The following is a 17,839-nucleotide window of genomic DNA, read 5'->3' on the forward strand; positions in this document are numbered from 1 at the left end:
GAAAGCTTATGCTTCCAATACTTCTGTTAGTCTTAAAGGTGCCACAGGACCCTCTGTTGCTTAATAAATGGATAGACCATAGGGCTGGAGAAATTTTTCCCTAGCAGCCTTAAGGCTTGAAATCAGGGAATATTAAATATCTCACTGTAGTTGCATATTAGCATTCAGCTGTTATGGTAAATGAGGGCCATATAAGCCCAGAGATAAGATGAAGCCAGAGGATGAGGTAGAATGTAACATTGTGCTAATAGGGCATTCTCCATACCTATTGTTCTGAGGGCTCGCTTAGTTACTGGAGACCATACTTCCCCTCCTTCTCATAAATATTGTTTGGCTTTTAAAGAAAAAAAAATTGGCCTGCCTGCTCCCAGTTCTTTTCTTCCTGGCTGACCCCTTGAAAGGATCTATAAGGTTCTGATGATTTTGATCTGGAGCCTTTTAAAGAAGTCTTCCTTGGATGATTGATCAGCCAGCCAAGGGAAGGCAGAGGCAGTTATTACCTAAGGAAGTATGGCAGGACTGTTATCTAGGGGCTTCCTTATATGTATCTGGTGTGTGTGTGTGTGTTAGTGTTATGTCGAGACAGGGATGACATTGTCACATCCCCTCCCCATACAGACCTCTAACTGTCCCCCTTCAACCAGCCCCTGCAAAGCCTGACCCCAAAATGGTCGTCCAGCAAGACACATTTCTCAAAATTTAACTTCACTGATTTCTGAAGAACCACATTTTTTGCTGACCACATTCTGTAGATACTTTGGAAAGTAAAAATCATTGTGTTACTGTGTCTGTCCACTTCTTGGCCACCTGTCAGGCAGCAAATGTCCTGGAGGCCAGATGTGGGGGAGGGATGGTTGAGGCCCAGTCCTGCTGGGGGAAGAGAATACAATGCAGCATACCTTCAAAGCAGTTAAAGGGAAAGTTTTGCATTGCTATGCCATGTCCTAGAACACTTAGTAAAATTTCAGGATCTTTCCCCTTCATTTTAAGGCCAACTGTCAGGCACGCAGGCAGGGAGGCACTGTGGGGCCTATTCCCGGTTCAGATCGCCTTTTGGGTGAAAGTTCTCCATCTTAGCTCAGAATTATGTTGATTCCCAGTCTACTTTTCTCACAATCCTGGAATCTAGCAAAATTTTTCATTCTGCATGAACTCCAGCTGGTTCTGGGGGTTCACCAAGAGCGCAACACTGTTTCAGCAACCTTCATAGTTCATCCAACATTTCCATTCAGTAATATGATGTGGGGTGACCATTCTCATGAACATCTCCCTGGCATAGATTGAGGAATCCCCACCACAGGACTGAAAAGCCATTCTCTTTCCATTCAGGTACCTGAAATTCCACTATGTCCTCCAAAGGAAGACCAGCCTTAAAGGACTACATCTGGTCGCATATCCCCATGAAGGAATTAACTCTCATTCCTTCTCTCTCTCTCTCTCTCTCTCTCACACACACACACACCTACCTATGTGTGCCTAATATCAGAGTGAATACTTTAATTTGTTAAAAATATAAAGTGTTTGCCTCACCATTATTTGCCTCCAGTCCTTCCTCAGAAGTAGCAATAGCTTTCTGAGAACCAGGGCACAAAATGTGGAAACAGTTATGTTCCTTATATGTTTAAGTGTATCAAAATTGTGGCCTTCTAAAGCAAAATTGTGGCCTTTACATTGTGGGGAAGTGGAAATTGTGTAGTTTTCCCCAAGGTTCAAAATACAATGCTTTCTCTCTCTCATTGAATTGGCAGGACCTTTGGCTCCTGTGACTGAAACCATCCTAACAAGAGGTCAGGATCAGCACTCCTGAAAGAGCGAGGAAAACTTAGAAGGGCAATGGAGGACTTATGTGCTGTGATGGAGCGGAGAAATCAGGAGCAGTCTGAGTTCCTGAGAGGAAAATAGGAGTGGGCTCTGCAGCAGGAAGAGAGGCTTTTGGACCGGTTCCTGGTGGAGAAATGGCATCAAGAATGGGAACACACCCTTATGGAATGGCTAATTGGATTAATGTCTGACAAAGTGCAGTGTCTGCCTGCTGCTGAGGCCCCAGGACAAGCTCATCTGCCACCTCCTCCATCAGCAGACCAGGGTGCTGCTATGCCATCAGTTCTGTGTCCAAACAACACTCCTGCTGGGCAGGAGGGCAACACTGGGCCAGCTGAGGTGCAAGGACACCAACAATAACCAGCCCCCATAGCCCCTTTTTGAAGAAACCCCAGTGTGGCTCCAAGAGCTATCCTGCCTAACCATTCCCCACAGCTGAGTACGAGTAGTAGGAGAAATGTTCAAAGAAATTAAACTTTGGGAACAATTCTCAGACGCTATTTTTGTGTTTTGAGAACAATTGTGATAATTGGGCCTATAAATTTACCTTATTTGTGAACTCAACTGCAGAAAGTGTGTGAAAGTTCATAAAATGTCACAATAACCTATGACAACAAATGTTGATGGGAAAATGTATGAAGGGGAGACAAAGACATAGCCTACTGCTATGACTCAAGGATTGTGTTAAGGTCATGCCTGGTAAACAAGAAAAGAGTAGAACCAGAAATCAGTGACCCACAATTGGTGTGTCAGAAACAAGGTCTAGTTGGTGAACAAAATAATAAGGGAATGGGCTGTTTCACTCACCCTTTTCTTTGTGGCTCCTTGAAGAGACTTTGAGTGAAAAATTGGCTACTACAGCAAGCTTCACCATAATGGCTGTCATCCCCACCATCTCATGGGACCACAGGCCGTCATCATCCTGATACTGAGAGATGTCCTGACTAGACCAGGCCAGAGAGAGGGACCCAAATGATGTAACCACTTCTATTGGATCCTGCTGAATCACAAACACCACCAGGGATGAAATGGGATCAGACTTTAACAACAACAGCTCCAGCCCATCTCAACTAACTTCTTCTCTTTTCCCCACAAGGACAGTTATTACTATTTTGATACCATTTAAGAGACGGGCAAACAAGGGAGTTTTTACTTCTAAAAACTCTTCAGCTAATGCAAAAGGGAATAAGGGATGTTGTTAAAATAAAAGAGAAGATGTTAGTTACATTTTAAACGCTCTAACCATTTTTCTTCTTTTCTGTATCTTTAATAAAAGGTTTAAAAGATTTTTAGTGGTATGTTTGCCATGGTATTAAGCAGGCTGAGGTTTCTGTATACCAAACCCTGAACCTTGTAGAACACTGTTCAATGTAGATAAGTATTGGGTTAGGTTGAAGCCTTTGGCCTACATATTCTATCTCAATAAAACAGAACTGTTATGTTATTTTGCTTCTAAACTCTTGACTTCTGACATTTCATAGAAAATTGTACTTGGGAAATGGTTTGGGGTTTTGTTTGTTTTTATATGCTGCTTTGAGAAATAATTTGCTGCAGTACTGTGTGTTTGTGTGGTCTTATAATGTCCCAAACCTCTTAAGATTGAGTTACACACAGAAGTTCTTGTAGTTGCATGTGTGTGTTTTTTATTTATTTATTTATTTTTTAAAAGAAAATATGAACATTTGTCTATCTGTAACAACCACAGATCCTGGTCATTGGCAAGCAGGACTGAACCAAGGACCTGTGGAGCTTAGGGCATGAGCCTCTACTGCATGAGCTAAAAGCCACATGGCCCTTAGCTAAGGCTGTAGCAGACTCATTAATCTCGAAGTGGTCTCAGTGCCACTAGACGGGACAGAACACTGCACCCATCTACCTGCCAGTTTCAGTAAAATTTAAAATGTATTTCACTGTGTGTGTCTTTTCTCTCCAGTACATGGCGAACTGAAAGTGTGTTCTTGATTGTATCATTAAACCAAAGTTTTTTACCCCATGTCATTGCATGGTGTACAAAATTTTGCTGGGATGGCTGCAGAAATCTTTTAAAATCTCACCCAAAGTTCAAAAATATCACAAGTCTTAGTGATGTACATCAAGGATGCAGAAAGTTGTGTATGTTCTCCATGTTGGAATACGTTTGTTACTTTTCCAACACAGCTGATGTCCTCCAGAGAGTCAGCAAAGGACAGATATCCATCTTACTTAATTCCTTTTATTGCAGATGTTGAACATTTAAAAATGAACAAACAGAAAAAAAACCCCACCACATGGAACATACTAGTGTAATCCATCTTTCGGCACTGGCTTAGTACCAGTATGATGTGTGAACAGGAGGGGGTAGCTCACAATCTTTGGACAAGTTCCAAAGTTTCTGTTACCTGGTCTTATTTCATGGTACTGTTGGTATGTGCCTGAGTCCTCCTCCTGGTGTGCTAAAGAATAAAGCTATTTGGTGGTGCCTCCAATGAGACAAAGGCTAGGGCCCACACAGAACTCACAAATAAGTCAAACTTACACAGGCAAATAAATTAAAAGCAATAACTATGAACTTTATGTGAGAATTAGAGTAAAGAGAAATATACAATCAATACAAATATTAAATGATTGACATGATTAGAGAGAATAATACTTTTTAATTATTAAAAGCTATGCTGGCAAGCACACTAGGTCACATGACCACACACTCCTCTGCTGTTCCTATCCAAAAGTGACTCCCCTCTCAATTCCATCTGTTCACCAGGTCTCAGATATCCAGGTGGTGCACATGGAGACTTGTTGCAAGTCTGTAAGGAGATCCTGTTAGAAACATACTTTATTGTAGCAGGAACTGGCAGTGCGGGTCTTGATGATCCAGGTAGATGAAAGTCCTTTCACAGATGCATATCCAGATGGAGTAATTAGTAACTGGCTTCAGTGAATGCAATGAGGTGCTCTAACTATAAGACAGGGTAGTCACTCAGGTTCATTTTCTGGCAGTGTTGTCAGGAGTTTGGTGCAGGCAAGCAAGTCCTCCCTGGGTATAGTTGCCACCTTTCTAATGGTTGATAACCAGACTGCCAAGGCCCCACACCTGCTCCTTCTCTTCCCCCTAAAGCCCTGCATCTGCTCCACCTCTTCCCTTGAGGCCCTTCCTCCGCTCTTCTTCTTTTGATGCCCCGCCCCTTCTGTCTCCTTCCCTAGGCCCTACCCTCTTCTCCGCCTCTTCCCCCAGATTAAAAAAAAAATAGACCTCAGGCTTGTCAAATGGCACCCGGACACACGAGCCTCAAACCAGACTGTCCAGATGAAACCTGGATGGATGGCAACCCCATCTCTGGGGATTGCTGGAGAGAGCTAACCATCACCTCCCTTCTGGAATGGTGCCGACAGTCTTTAATGCTCGGAATCCACAGGTTCAGCTGCAAGCAGTTTGGGTCTCTGGATCCAAAATCTCAGATCTAGTGAGGGCTGTTGCAGGTCAAGCAGACTGCAGGCAGTGGCAGGAAAGCCAGGCTGTCTCCTCCCGTAGCTGGCAGACTGGTGGCAGGAAGAGCAGATTGTCTCTTTCCGACACTTTTCTGCAGGTTGAAGATACAGACAGGCCAGTTGCTGGCCCTGTAAGTGCTGTGCTGGCAGGCTTCAGGGAGACCTTCTTCCCCTCCTCTCCCCAGCTGGTCTCTGCCATGTGGAGGGAAAGCTGGACTATTCGTAGCCTTCCCTTCTGGTTTCCTGGGCATCTGGGGCTCTGCCCAGGGTCAGAGACTGCTAGCAGTGCTGCCTAACTGTTCTCCATCCTCTAACTGGCTGTTGATGACTTCTGTTGTTTCCCCTCCTCCCATTGGTGAGGGAGGAGGGTTGCCAGGGTGACTGGGAAGATTGTATCTCTCTCCCGCTCCTGGGGGAAGTCAACAGTGTGCAATGACTGGGGTGTGGGAAATCACAGCAGAGGGTCAAAACCAAAGACAGTCCAAAGTACCAGGCTTAAGGTCAGAGACTGAGAGGGAGTCAGGTGCCAGGCCAGGGGTCACTGCTGGAGACAGCATCAGTGGTAAGGCTGACAGCAGGAATCTGAATAGGGCAGGACAGCAGGAACTGGAAGTAGACTGTGTCTGGGATGGGAGGACAGGAATCAGGAGCAGGCAGGAATGCAGAGATCAGGTGTCAGGTAAACAAGAGTGGTCCATAGTCTCATCCACCCAAGGATTCCTCTAGTTGCTCAGACACCTTCCTGTTGTTACTTCCTCATTGATATGGTACTCCTTAGCCAATCAGGGGAGCTAGATGTTTCCCCCAACTGGGAGCTTTGGGGGCAGGGTGAGCTAGCCCTTCCCTGGACCCTCCATAGTTACTCACACAAGCTGCTAGGTGGCAGTCATGGCCTGAGTGCTGCCTGAGGATCCCTGGCCCTGGGTTTGAGGCCTGTGATCATCAAATCATAGAAGATTAGGATTGGAAGGGACCTCAGGAGGTCATCTAGTCCAACCCCCTACTCAAAGCAGGACCAATCCCAACTAAATCATCCCAGCCAGGGCTTTGTCAAGCCAAGTCTTAAAAACCTCTAAGGATGGAGATTCCACCATCTCCCTAGGTAACCCATTCTAGGGCTTCACCACTCTCCTAGTGAAATAATTTTTCCTAATATCCAACCTAGACCTCCCCCACTTCAACTTGAGACCATTGCTCCTTGTTCTGTCATCTGCCACCACTGAGAACAGCCTAGTTCCATCCTCTTTGGAACCCCCCTTCAGGTAGTTGAAGGCTGCTATCAAATCCCCCCTCATTCTTCTTTCCCTCACCATAGCACAGAACTCTGTCATGGACCCCTGGAGGCCCAAAGGGTGTGTCCGTTTGCTAAGGCAGCAGGGCTACATTAGGAATTCTACTCTCCTGTACTATCCCCCCACCCAGTTCTTAAACACATTTCAACAGACCTGTTAAGAGAATCTGAAATAACTGTGAATTCCAGTAGGTGCTGGGGACAAAACACAGTCAAAACAGTAACATAATGGTTGCATTTGTCCCCCACAGAAATTCCCCCCACACCTTAGAAAAGTTCAAAGATACCTGTTAACAGGGGTTCAATACAGGTTTGAAGTGTGTTATTCAGTAAGTAATTCAAATCTCAATAGGTCACAAGAGACTGCAGTGCTCCCTAGCAACAACCACTTAGCAAACCACATAGCCATTGTGTAAATTCAGTTAAGTGGGCTTCCCCATAGAGTTGGAAATCAGATTAAGGACATACAAAATGAGAAGCAAGGCAATGAAACAATGGCTGTACTGTTGCCATCAGCAGATGTGCACCACAAAATGGATTGTCAGTGCATCAATGTTGCTGAGAAGAATTACATACACTGTCAGTAGTGAGAAGCACAAACACATCACATAACTGCTTCGGCCCTTCATATCAGAAACCCCAGACCAAGCTGTAAACCCATTCTAGGTACCCTGTACAAAGAAACAGGTTAAGAATTTCAGCAAGTGAAAATCACCTGATAAAACCCATCAGAAGAACTTTTCCCCCCATATGCATGTTGGCATGTGCCCTCATATACAATTAAATCAGCTTCACAGAAAGGCTGGCCCTCCGAAGAACAGGGTGGATGTCATCCTCTGTCTTCCTGCACTACCAGAATGTGTACACATATGGCATCCCTAATTTCCCTTGCCCATCAGGACCCAGGACCAGAGTGCATTTGTGTAGGATCTGGCTACCTGTACAGAGTTTGTGAATGGGAAGTGTCCTGAGCCTGCTTGGCACAGAAATACTTGCCTTTATCCACACAGAAATACTCATCTTTACCCTCACAAATATTATGCAGTGCACAGCAGAGCACGATTGTATGAACACAATTGGACACACTGGCATCCAAATGCGCCATAAACCTTTCCTTTCCTCCCCATGTTAGTATTTATTAACCTACCTCTGTGGTCCACCAATGCTTGCAGAATGATGAAATATATCCTTTGTGGTTCACATACTCACACTCCTTGTGATGGACAAATTCTGGGCACATGAGTACCATTGATGACAACTACATAGTTGGGAAACACCATCCTCTGAAAACCAGGTACTATTTCATGTTCTTTTTTTATGCTAGCCATCTGGGTAAAGCACAGTATTAATTGCCTCAGAAACCTCTATAACCACAACCCTAACAAAAGACCCACAAATATTTAATAAATTTCAATTGGTATTCTATTGTTTAACAGTGTGATTAAAGCTGTGATTAATCGTGATTAATTTTTCAATCACGATTAATTTTGTTGAGTTAATCACATGAGTTAACTGCGATTAATTGACAGTCCTAATTCTAAATCATGCAAGTAAATAATACTTATCCACAGATGAAAAAAATACAGGGAGTTCTTGAACAGCTGCATAAGACATGGTGTTAAAACAACTTGTTATGCCCATAAAGGTCTTAGCATCCACAAGACACAAAATCTATCATTTGATACTTTCATGAAAATTGAGTCCGTCAGTCGTTCATTAGCATTTGTAGAAAGTATTTACTGTAAATAATGCACACTCTCCACTAGTGAATATATCCTTTAAAGCAGCCTTGCAGAATCATCATTAAAGATAAAGAATAGGGCTGCTCTTATTCTTAATATTCTAAAGAGCTGTAAATGCTTGCAGTTCTCTAGGACCACATTATCAATTGTTGTTGGTACATTATATTTTCAAAAGAAAAACCATCAGAATTCAATCCTCCAGTGGAGCCTATGGTAAAGCCAGCATTTTAGAAGTAGTACAAAAATTATATTATTCATTCAAATTTTCAACCTTATTTTATGGTGTTCTTTTTAATGGGGGATGTTGTCAGATTAATGTGTTATTATGAGATCATGTTCCATTTCATAGCTGCTGTATGGGAAAAGAAAAAAAAAGAAAAGGGCTCTATCCTATTTTCATTCTAAATAGGGCTGTGTGGCAAAAAGAAAAAGCCAGCACATACAAACTTGAGAGCAGATGCCTTTTGTCAACACAGTCAGCAGAGCCTCATTTTATTGCAGAAGTAGGTGTTATAATTATAGGCCTGATGATCGGCAACCTTTGGCATGTGGCCCATCAGGGAAACCCACTGAAGGGAAGTAGTGACCAGCACATCCCTCGGCCCATGCCACTTCCCGCAGCCCCCGTTGGCCTGGAGCAGTGAACCACGGCCAGTGGGAGCTGTGATTGGCTGAACCCGTGGACACTGCAGGTAAACAAACCAGCCTGGCCCACCAGCGGCTTTCCCTGACAGGCCGCGTGCCAAAGGTTACCGATTCCTAGTCTAGATCCTTAAAGTCAATGAGACTAATCACAGGAGTAAAGTTACATACTTGCTGTAAGGAGGTCTTGGGCCTTTGTTTCTTAAATATGACGACAGCAAGAGAAGACATTAGCAAACCTGGGGGAGGTTTACACAGTATGTTGATATGGTTACCTTGCTTCATATGATACCTACTTTAGGCCAAACCCTGTGCCCATCTCTGAAACCTCACAGAGCCCTGGGCCAGCAGAAAGGGTGCAGTTCTACTACAGAAAGTGTGAAGAGGCAGGATTAATATCCTAAGTAGAGTGTATGCACACTTGTGCAGTGCAGCATTCTAGTTCTAGGCATTTCCTGCTGTGCCCAGTATGTGAGGGGACTGAGGGCACTAGGAACCCCATGCATACTGGATTGTGTGTGTGGCGGGTGGGGGGGTTGATTACACAGCTCTAACAGCTATTATCCATTGCATGGAGTGCTGAGGGTACTATTGCTTCAAGACCTTGGGGAATGACAAGCATACTTTCCTAATTCAGGCCATCCAGAGACCTCCTGTATGCAGTTCTAGACACTCAGGCTACATGTGGTATTAGAACTAGGTTCCTTGTTATTTATGAGGCTCATATGCAAGGCCCATAAGTTATTTTTAGGGTCTGTTCATTAACCTGCTTGAAATTTCACAGCTATATCTTAGTTCCTACATGATGAAGCCTGGCGCCAAGTACTAGTGTCAGTTTCAAGTAGTAGAGATAGCTAGGAGTAGGTGTAACAAAAGACTATTTTAAGGAGGAATTTAAACTAAAGATAGGTTCTTTGTCTCACAAGCAGAGACTAGAGACAGCTCAAAGCACATGAAAGAGCAAAGTGAGCAGGAGAAGGATACAGTGTAATGTGGATGAAAAAAATTATTCTTTCAGGCTCAGATAGTTTCTATTATTTATTCTGTTTTGCAGTGAAAACTCTATTATGTGTAGCTTTGGTACTCAATACACAAAATAAAGCCCATTATTTGATCCATGAAACATGGATTTTATTGTCAACCATATATTAAACTACATTCTATAATTTAAGTTGTTTTTGACATCCTGCACTAGATGAAAAGAGGGGTGGAGACTTGAGTGCTGATGGCAGAAAAAGGCTGATTCAGACTGGATGAACAAATTCTTCCAAGCCTATTCTGAAGCTGTATTACAAGCCAAGAGAACCTTCCTATCAGCCTTCATTCAGGCTGCCAAATCCCTCACCCAGGAGGCATCTAGGATGGTAAATCGCTTAAACTATCCTAAGTACCTACAACCTCTATTGGAACTGAGCACCAAATGCTGCAAAGAATATTATCATACTTCACTAAAAAGTTCATGCATCTTTGAGACGAAAACTCAAGCAACATGGATTTGCTTCTCCTGTGCCCACCAACCAATAGCCCACCTGCATTCCCAGAGTTCAATACATTCACTCATCAAGAAGCTCTGGACACCCTAAAGGACTCCCCACTCAAGACCTGAGAATCCGACTCATGCCCTTCCTGGCTTACAAAAGAGAATCATGAATCTTCTGACCAAAATAATCAGTGCCTCATTAATAGAAGGAATCTTCTCTTCCTCCTTCAAGCATGCAATAGTTCAACCAACACTGAAGAACTGCACCTTAGATATTTCAGTACTACCACTCAGTATCAAGCTGGTCATTCCTGAGTAAGCTCAGAGAAGCTAGACAAAAGCTGACTAAAAGCTTATCTAACTGAAGCCAACATCCTAAACCAGGCAAAATTAGTCACTGATGTATGATCTCCTCCTGTCAGTGGATAGAAGACATGTAACCATACTCATCCTCCTGGACCTCACTGCAGTGTTCAACACTGTTAATCAGCACATACTTCTGTCTTGCCTGAGAGAGGTGGTAGGAGTCCAAGGTAATGCAGTAGAATGGTTTGAGTCCTCTTTGGAGGGACACACCCAAAGAGTGGTGATGGGAAACTGCATCTCCACCACTAGACCACTCATTTTTGAGGTTCTACAAGGCTTAATTCTCTCTCTTGTCCTTTTCAACATCTACATGCAATTCCCAGGTGAATTGGTCAGACAATATGGACACAAGTGCCAGCAATATGCAGATGACACACAGCTCTCCCTATCCTTCACCATATCCTACCATACCACTCCCACCAAGATGGGCTAGTGCTTGAGTGAGATCAATTCATGGATGAAGAACAGTTGTCTGAAACTGAACCTGAGCAAAACAGAGGTGATGATGGTGGGCAGATGAAAGTATTTTGAGGAGCTTGCAGCCATGGTGTATCATAGAATATCAGGGTTGGAAGGGACCTCAGGAGGTCATCTAGTCTAACCCTCAGTCTACTTTGATTGAAGATACACATCCACAATTGGTCAGTAAAATCCATAGTCTAGGAATACTCTTGAATTCCTTGCTGACGCTGAGGTCTCACATTGCAATGGCTGAAAGCAACACTTTCTATTATCTCTGGTTGGGCAGGAGACTACATCCCATCCTAGTGGCTAAAGTTATTTCTCAGTTATTTCTGCCTTTGTCGCCTCTCGTCTGGACTACAACAATGTGATATACCTGGGCATGAAACCTTCAGCACTTAGGAAACTGCAATTATTAAAAAATGCTGCAGCATGTCTCCTCAGCAACACAGGCTACCCTGAGCACCTGTTCTCCTCTCTACGTTGGCTTCCCATAGAATTTTTAATCAAGTTCAAGGTCTCAGTCTATATCTTCAATGTAGTCCATGGCTTGGGATTAGGATACCTAACAGACCGTTTCAAACTCCAGGACAAAGACAGTGGTTGACAGCTTCATTCCTCTGGCACAGTACTCTCCTGTGGGATAGCCATGAGCCAGGGCTTACAAAGGTCATGGAACTGAAGTGAGATCAGAAGGGGCAAAGGGCCTTTTGTTCAGAGCTGAACCCCAGAAAGAGACTCAGCTGTTGTGTGACTTGGCCAGAGGGCTGAGCCAAAAAGACCCAGTGAGGGAGTCAGGGGAAGAGACTGGCTGGGAATGGTCACTATGGCCAAGAAAGTGGCCACCAGAGGGGATGTAAGAGGCAAAGTGCCTTGCAATGTCATGTCCAGCCTGGGGGGTTGGCCCTAGAGGTAAGGATGTGTGCATTGATAAAGATAAGGGATATTGTTGTTTTCATTGTAAATAATTATTGCACTTTAGAAATATAGAAATTGTCTGGCACAGGAAGAAGGAATGTTGAAACATATAAACCAAGGTATAACTTCGTAATATTAAAAGAAATTGTTTACAAGGGGGAATCCCAGTTGGCAGTAGGGGCTAATAATGAAATACAATCCTTGAAATAAATCAAACATAAGAAGTTGCCGATAAGAAAAGGATTGAAAACATTTGTTATGTACTAGGGCTGTCGATTAATTGCAGTTAACTAATGCAATTAACTCAAATAAATTAATCATGATTTAAAAAATTAATCGCAATTAATTGCAGTTTTAATCGCACTGTTAAATAGAATACCAATTGAAATTTATTAAATATTTTTGATGTTTTTCTACATTTTCATATATATTGTATTCTGTGTTGTAATTAAAATCAAAGTGTATATTTTTGATTACAAATATTTGCACTGTAAAAATGATTTAAAAATTATTTTTCAATTCACCTCATTCAAGGACTTTAGTGCAATCCCTTTATCATGAAAATGCAACTTACAAATGTAGATTTTTTTAATTACATAACTACACTCAAAAACAAAACAATGTAAAACTTCAGAGCCTACAAGTCCACTCAGTCCTACTTCTTGTTCAGCCAATCACTAAGACAAACAAATTTGTTTACATTTATAGGAGATAATACTACCCTCTTCTTATTTACAATGTCACCAGAAAGCAAGAACAGGCATTTCTATGGCACTTTTGTAGCTGGCACTGCCAAGCATTTATGTGCCAGATATGCTAAACATTCGTATGCCCCTTCAAGCTTTGGCCATCATTCCCGAGGATGTGCTTTCATGCCGATGATGCTCATTAAAAAAAAATGTGTTAATTAAATTTGTAATTGAACTGCTTGGGAGCAAATTGTATGTTCCCTGCTCTGTTTTACCCGCATTCTGCCATATATTTCATGTTATAGCAGTCTCGGATGATGACCCAGCACATGTTGTTAATTTTAAGAACATTTTCACTGCAGATTTGACAAAACACAAAGAAGTTACCAATGTGAGATTTCTAAAGTTAGCTACAGCACTCGATGCAAGGTTTAAGAATCTGAAGTGCCTTCCAAAATCTAAGAGGGACGAGGTGTGGAGCATGCTTTCAAAAGTCTTAAAGGAGCAGCACGATGATGCGGAAACTACAGAACCCGAACCAACAAAAAGGAAAATCAACTTTCTGCTGGTGGCATCTGACTCAGATAATGAAAATGAACATGCGTCGGTCCACGCTCCTTTGGACTGTTATCAAACAGAATCTGTCATCAGCATGTCCCCTGGAATGGTGGTTGAAGCATGAAGGGACATGTGAATCTTTAGCGCAGCTGGCACATCAATATCTTGTGACGCCAGCTACAACAGTGCCATGAGAACACTTGTTCTCACTTTCAGGTGACGTAAACAAGAAGCGGGCACAGCATTATCTCCTGCAAATATAAACAAACTTACTGGTCTGAGTGACTGACTGAACAAGTAGGAGGACTGAATGGACTTGCAGGCTCTAAAATTTTCATTGTTTTATTTTTGAATGCAGTTTTTTTTTTTACATAATTGTACATTTGTAAGTTCAACTTTCATGATAAACAGATTGAACTACAGTACTTGTATTAGATGAATTGAAAAATACTATTTCTTCTGTTTTTTTACAGTGCAAATACTTGTAATGAAAAATAAATATAAAGTGAGCACTGTACACTTTGCATTTGTTGTAATTGAAATCAATATATTTGAAAATGTAGAAAACATCCAAAATATTTAAATAAATGGTATTCTATTATTGTTTAGCAGTGTGATTAATCACTATTAATTTTTTTAATTGCTTGACAGCCCTATTATGTACCAATGCCATCTACTGGATACTGATGGAAGCAGCAAAGAAATGGAGAGCTAAATACTGAGCACTCACTTGGCATGTGTCCAATAGAAATCAGAGCGTGGCCCCATCCACCGAGCTCTAAAGTTGCAGTATATAAAACTGAAGTCACCATGTGCAACTAAAGATAATTGATTGAATCCAACAAGAAGCTGCAGAATCCTAAGTGTGACCAACTCCAGGACCAGCCATGAGGAAAGGACTCTCCCCCATCCTCGGGTAAGAAGATAAGAAGTGGTGAGATTTCATTTCAATTATTGTATTTCTCTTTCTATTATTTAAGGTAAGCAACTGTAGGTTATCTTGCTAAATCTACACTCTTTAGTGAAACCTCAGGTAACCATATTTTAGTTTTTAACTCCTTTATAAGTCCAAGCAAATTGACCTAAGAGAGATTGAAAAAATGATATCTTTAAGCAAGTGCGTTTGATATTCTAACGTGGGCCCGTTTGGACCAATTCATTCGAACAGTATGTAAGTAACCACACTCTTAAAAGTGCCTGAAAGCCAAGTCAGTCCTTGGAAGTGTGATAAATTTATTAGGCACTTAAGAATTGAGACCCGATGATGAGAAGTAAATAAAATAACAAATCTTGGTAATTTGCATTGTTCCATGGTATAACTACTGAACTTCAACTCTGATCTGTATTAGTACATTCAAGGCTGCATTCATTGTATGTTTAGTACATACCTAGAACATTAGTTGTGTCTACATTTGAAATGTGAACTTTTGAATATATACTAATGTGGCTCTGGGTGAATTAAAATTGTTGGTTGGTTAAGAATAACCAAAAGTGTCTCTCTCATTAGGGTTTTATATTGGCTACATTGGGTTCTATATAGGGTGCTATATTGGCTATAACACTTAACTGGCAAACCCTAGTTTGTTAGATTTCATCCCTAGAATCTGACACGTTGGCAAATTTATAAAAATCAACCCTCCATTTCATGCTTACTCTAGGTACTCATATAGCCCCCTTTCCTAAGTAAAGGAAAAAACACCTCTCTTCCTTCCTTTCCTGCCAATAGGAGAAATAAGTGCTTTAATGTAGGACGGGATGTGGGAGACAAGACTGTATGGAGGGACAGCCATGATGGTGAATCTTTTACGTTTAGTTGTGGTGAGGTTTGTGGTCATTCTTACCTCATCTGGCTGTGTGTTTCATAGTTTAGATTCTGCACTTGTGAAAGTTCTGTTTGAGCTCAAAGCACTCCCTCTATTAGTCAATAATTTCATTGTTCCAGAGGACCATAGTTGTTTTAGGAGATCATGGTCATGAAAGGTGAGGAGGACTCTCAGGTAGCTGCCGCCAATTCTGTGGCAAGTTTTGATGGGCTGCTGCATTTTGTAACAGCTGGAGTTTTTTTTAGTGTGTGGCTTAAAATAAAAATAAATAAATAAATAAATTTGCTGCTAGTTGTAACAAATTGTAATAATGAAGCCTTGAGTTCACAAATGGGTGGATCACTGTGGCCAGATCTGTGTCCCAAAACAGTGGGGGGGGTTGTTTTTTTGCTGTGGCGCATGTTGTTGTTTTGTATGTGCTGCATGGGCATCTGGTAGCACTAAGGTCTTCAAAAGAATGCCAAGGCTGCAGGCCAACTGAAACGGAGGGCGGATATCTTTGCAAATGGTAAATAGTATCAGCAGTAGCCAGCTCTTCAAAGTGCTTTCCTCTTCTCACCAATATCACCTCAGTCTTGCCGGTATTCAGCTTTAGCCATCTGCTCTTCTTCCAAGTGCCATTTCAGTTAGGCATTGAAAAATTGGGGGATTATGGCTCTGTATTTATTTGACAAAGATATATAACTGAGCATCATCCATCCGTACTTGTTTTGTCATCTTCAGAGAGAGCTCAGATAACATGGGAGAAATTATTGAACTTTGTGTTGTTTTGCAGGTGAGAGAATTGAAGGCCAAATAACAGTTACCCATAACAACCCTGTAGTTGTGGCCTAAGAGGAGATATATGAGGGAGTTTACATTTGACTGGAGAAGAGCATTAGATGATGAGTGGTAGCAAATGCTGTGGGGGGGGACCAACAAGAGGAACAAGAATGTACTTCATTTGTCTATGGACAGGACAAAATTCCACGAGAGCAACAAGTGTCATGTCTGTACTATGCTCTGGCTTGACGGAGGGATTCAGTATGCTAGTAGCTGGCAGGAGGCATGAGACACTGGTTTACTAGCTCCTGTGTAAGCTTGCTTAGAAACAGAGCTGAGACAACGGAGGGTGTTTTGAGACCTCAGAGATTTTTTTTAGCACCAGTTGAATTATTGCATGTTTTAAAGTGGGCTGTAGATTCAGTTCATAAAAAGAAGTCTTAGTAGGGGTCCCAGGTCTACTCCTTTACCCACTGGGAATGGCAGGAATCAGAAGTGGTGGCTCTGATTGCCATCTCTTCCTCACAAACAGCAATTTTCAAAATGCAACCAGGCCCAATTCTTCAACAAACGCATCTGGAATGACATAAAAATGGAAAAGGGAAAAAAAAAAAAAAGGAGATGATGGAGAGGAATTAGTTCCACAACCTTCAACCCAACAAAACAACTGGGAAAGGATCATTGTGCCAAGACATGCTGAGAAATGTCAGAGACTGAGTATAGCAGGTAAGGGGAGAACATTTTTCAGAATGGGGAGTGCTTCTTACTAAAATAAAAAAAAATTTCAAAGGAAATTTTGCAGAACTGAAACACATCAGAAATGCATGATCAGAAAAGCCACAACAAGGATTAATTAAAAGATTATTTTTTCCTTCGTGACGTTTAACATCTCAATTGAGTCACTTCTAACAGCAGGTGAGGTACTGTATTATTTTATATAACCGTTGTGTCCTAGCAACAATCTGAAATCACTTTTATAATCCCCTGAAGGAGGGCAACATCCAGGGCTCTCCTAGTTTAATAACCAGCAACATAAATGTCAGAGTTTATTACTTTTTTATGGTATATTACAACTTCTTTGTTTCTTTTGTTAACTGTCGTGCAAGTTTCACCTTCTGAAAAGAAGCTGTTCCCTATTTTACATTTTTTATTTTGTGAAAATTACTCCTCTCCTATTAAAGTCCTTTATACTTTGTTATCTCAAGAAAATCATCATCATGCCCACATGTATCATTTTAATCAAAGCCTATTGTTGCTCAAACACCATAGTTTCCTAAGTAACTTTATTTGGGACATTTCCCAAAATCATTACTCGGTTTACCCTTGCTCCAAGGACAGCAAACTTTGGCACTTGTTTCATAGTCAATTCTCATCTCAATACCTTTAGTTGAAAACACTGGACTGAATGTTTTTGAGTACATGCTCTCTTGGGAGCTTTCAGTATCCTCTTATTTTGAATGGATTAGAAATACTGTGCCAACAACTTCGTTTGTGATGTTTCTGATTACAGTGCTAGCAGAGAGATGGATGAAAATTATAATAAGCTAAAAACAGGGAAAATCCCTTTGTGAAACACTCCAAAACATCTGTGTTAAAGAGTTGGGGAAAATTCTACTTTAGCCAATTTGTTTAGTCCATCCATAATTCTACCTGGGGACAGCTGGGTGTGTCCCTACCTGTGTGAACACTGGTGAAAGTGCAGGATGTAAGATTTTGCAGCTTGCTACAGCACTACAATGTGAGAGGGAACCCAGGTTGGTGAGTCAGGTGGCTCAATGGTACACCAGTTCCAGGTGGCACCTCAGGGGTAACCCGTCACA

Source organism: Trachemys scripta, chromosome 3, assembly GCF_013100865.1.
Source record: "Trachemys scripta elegans isolate TJP31775 chromosome 3, CAS_Tse_1.0, whole genome shotgun sequence".
In the NCBI taxonomy this organism is placed as follows: domain Eukaryota; kingdom Metazoa; phylum Chordata; order Testudines; family Emydidae; genus Trachemys; species Trachemys scripta.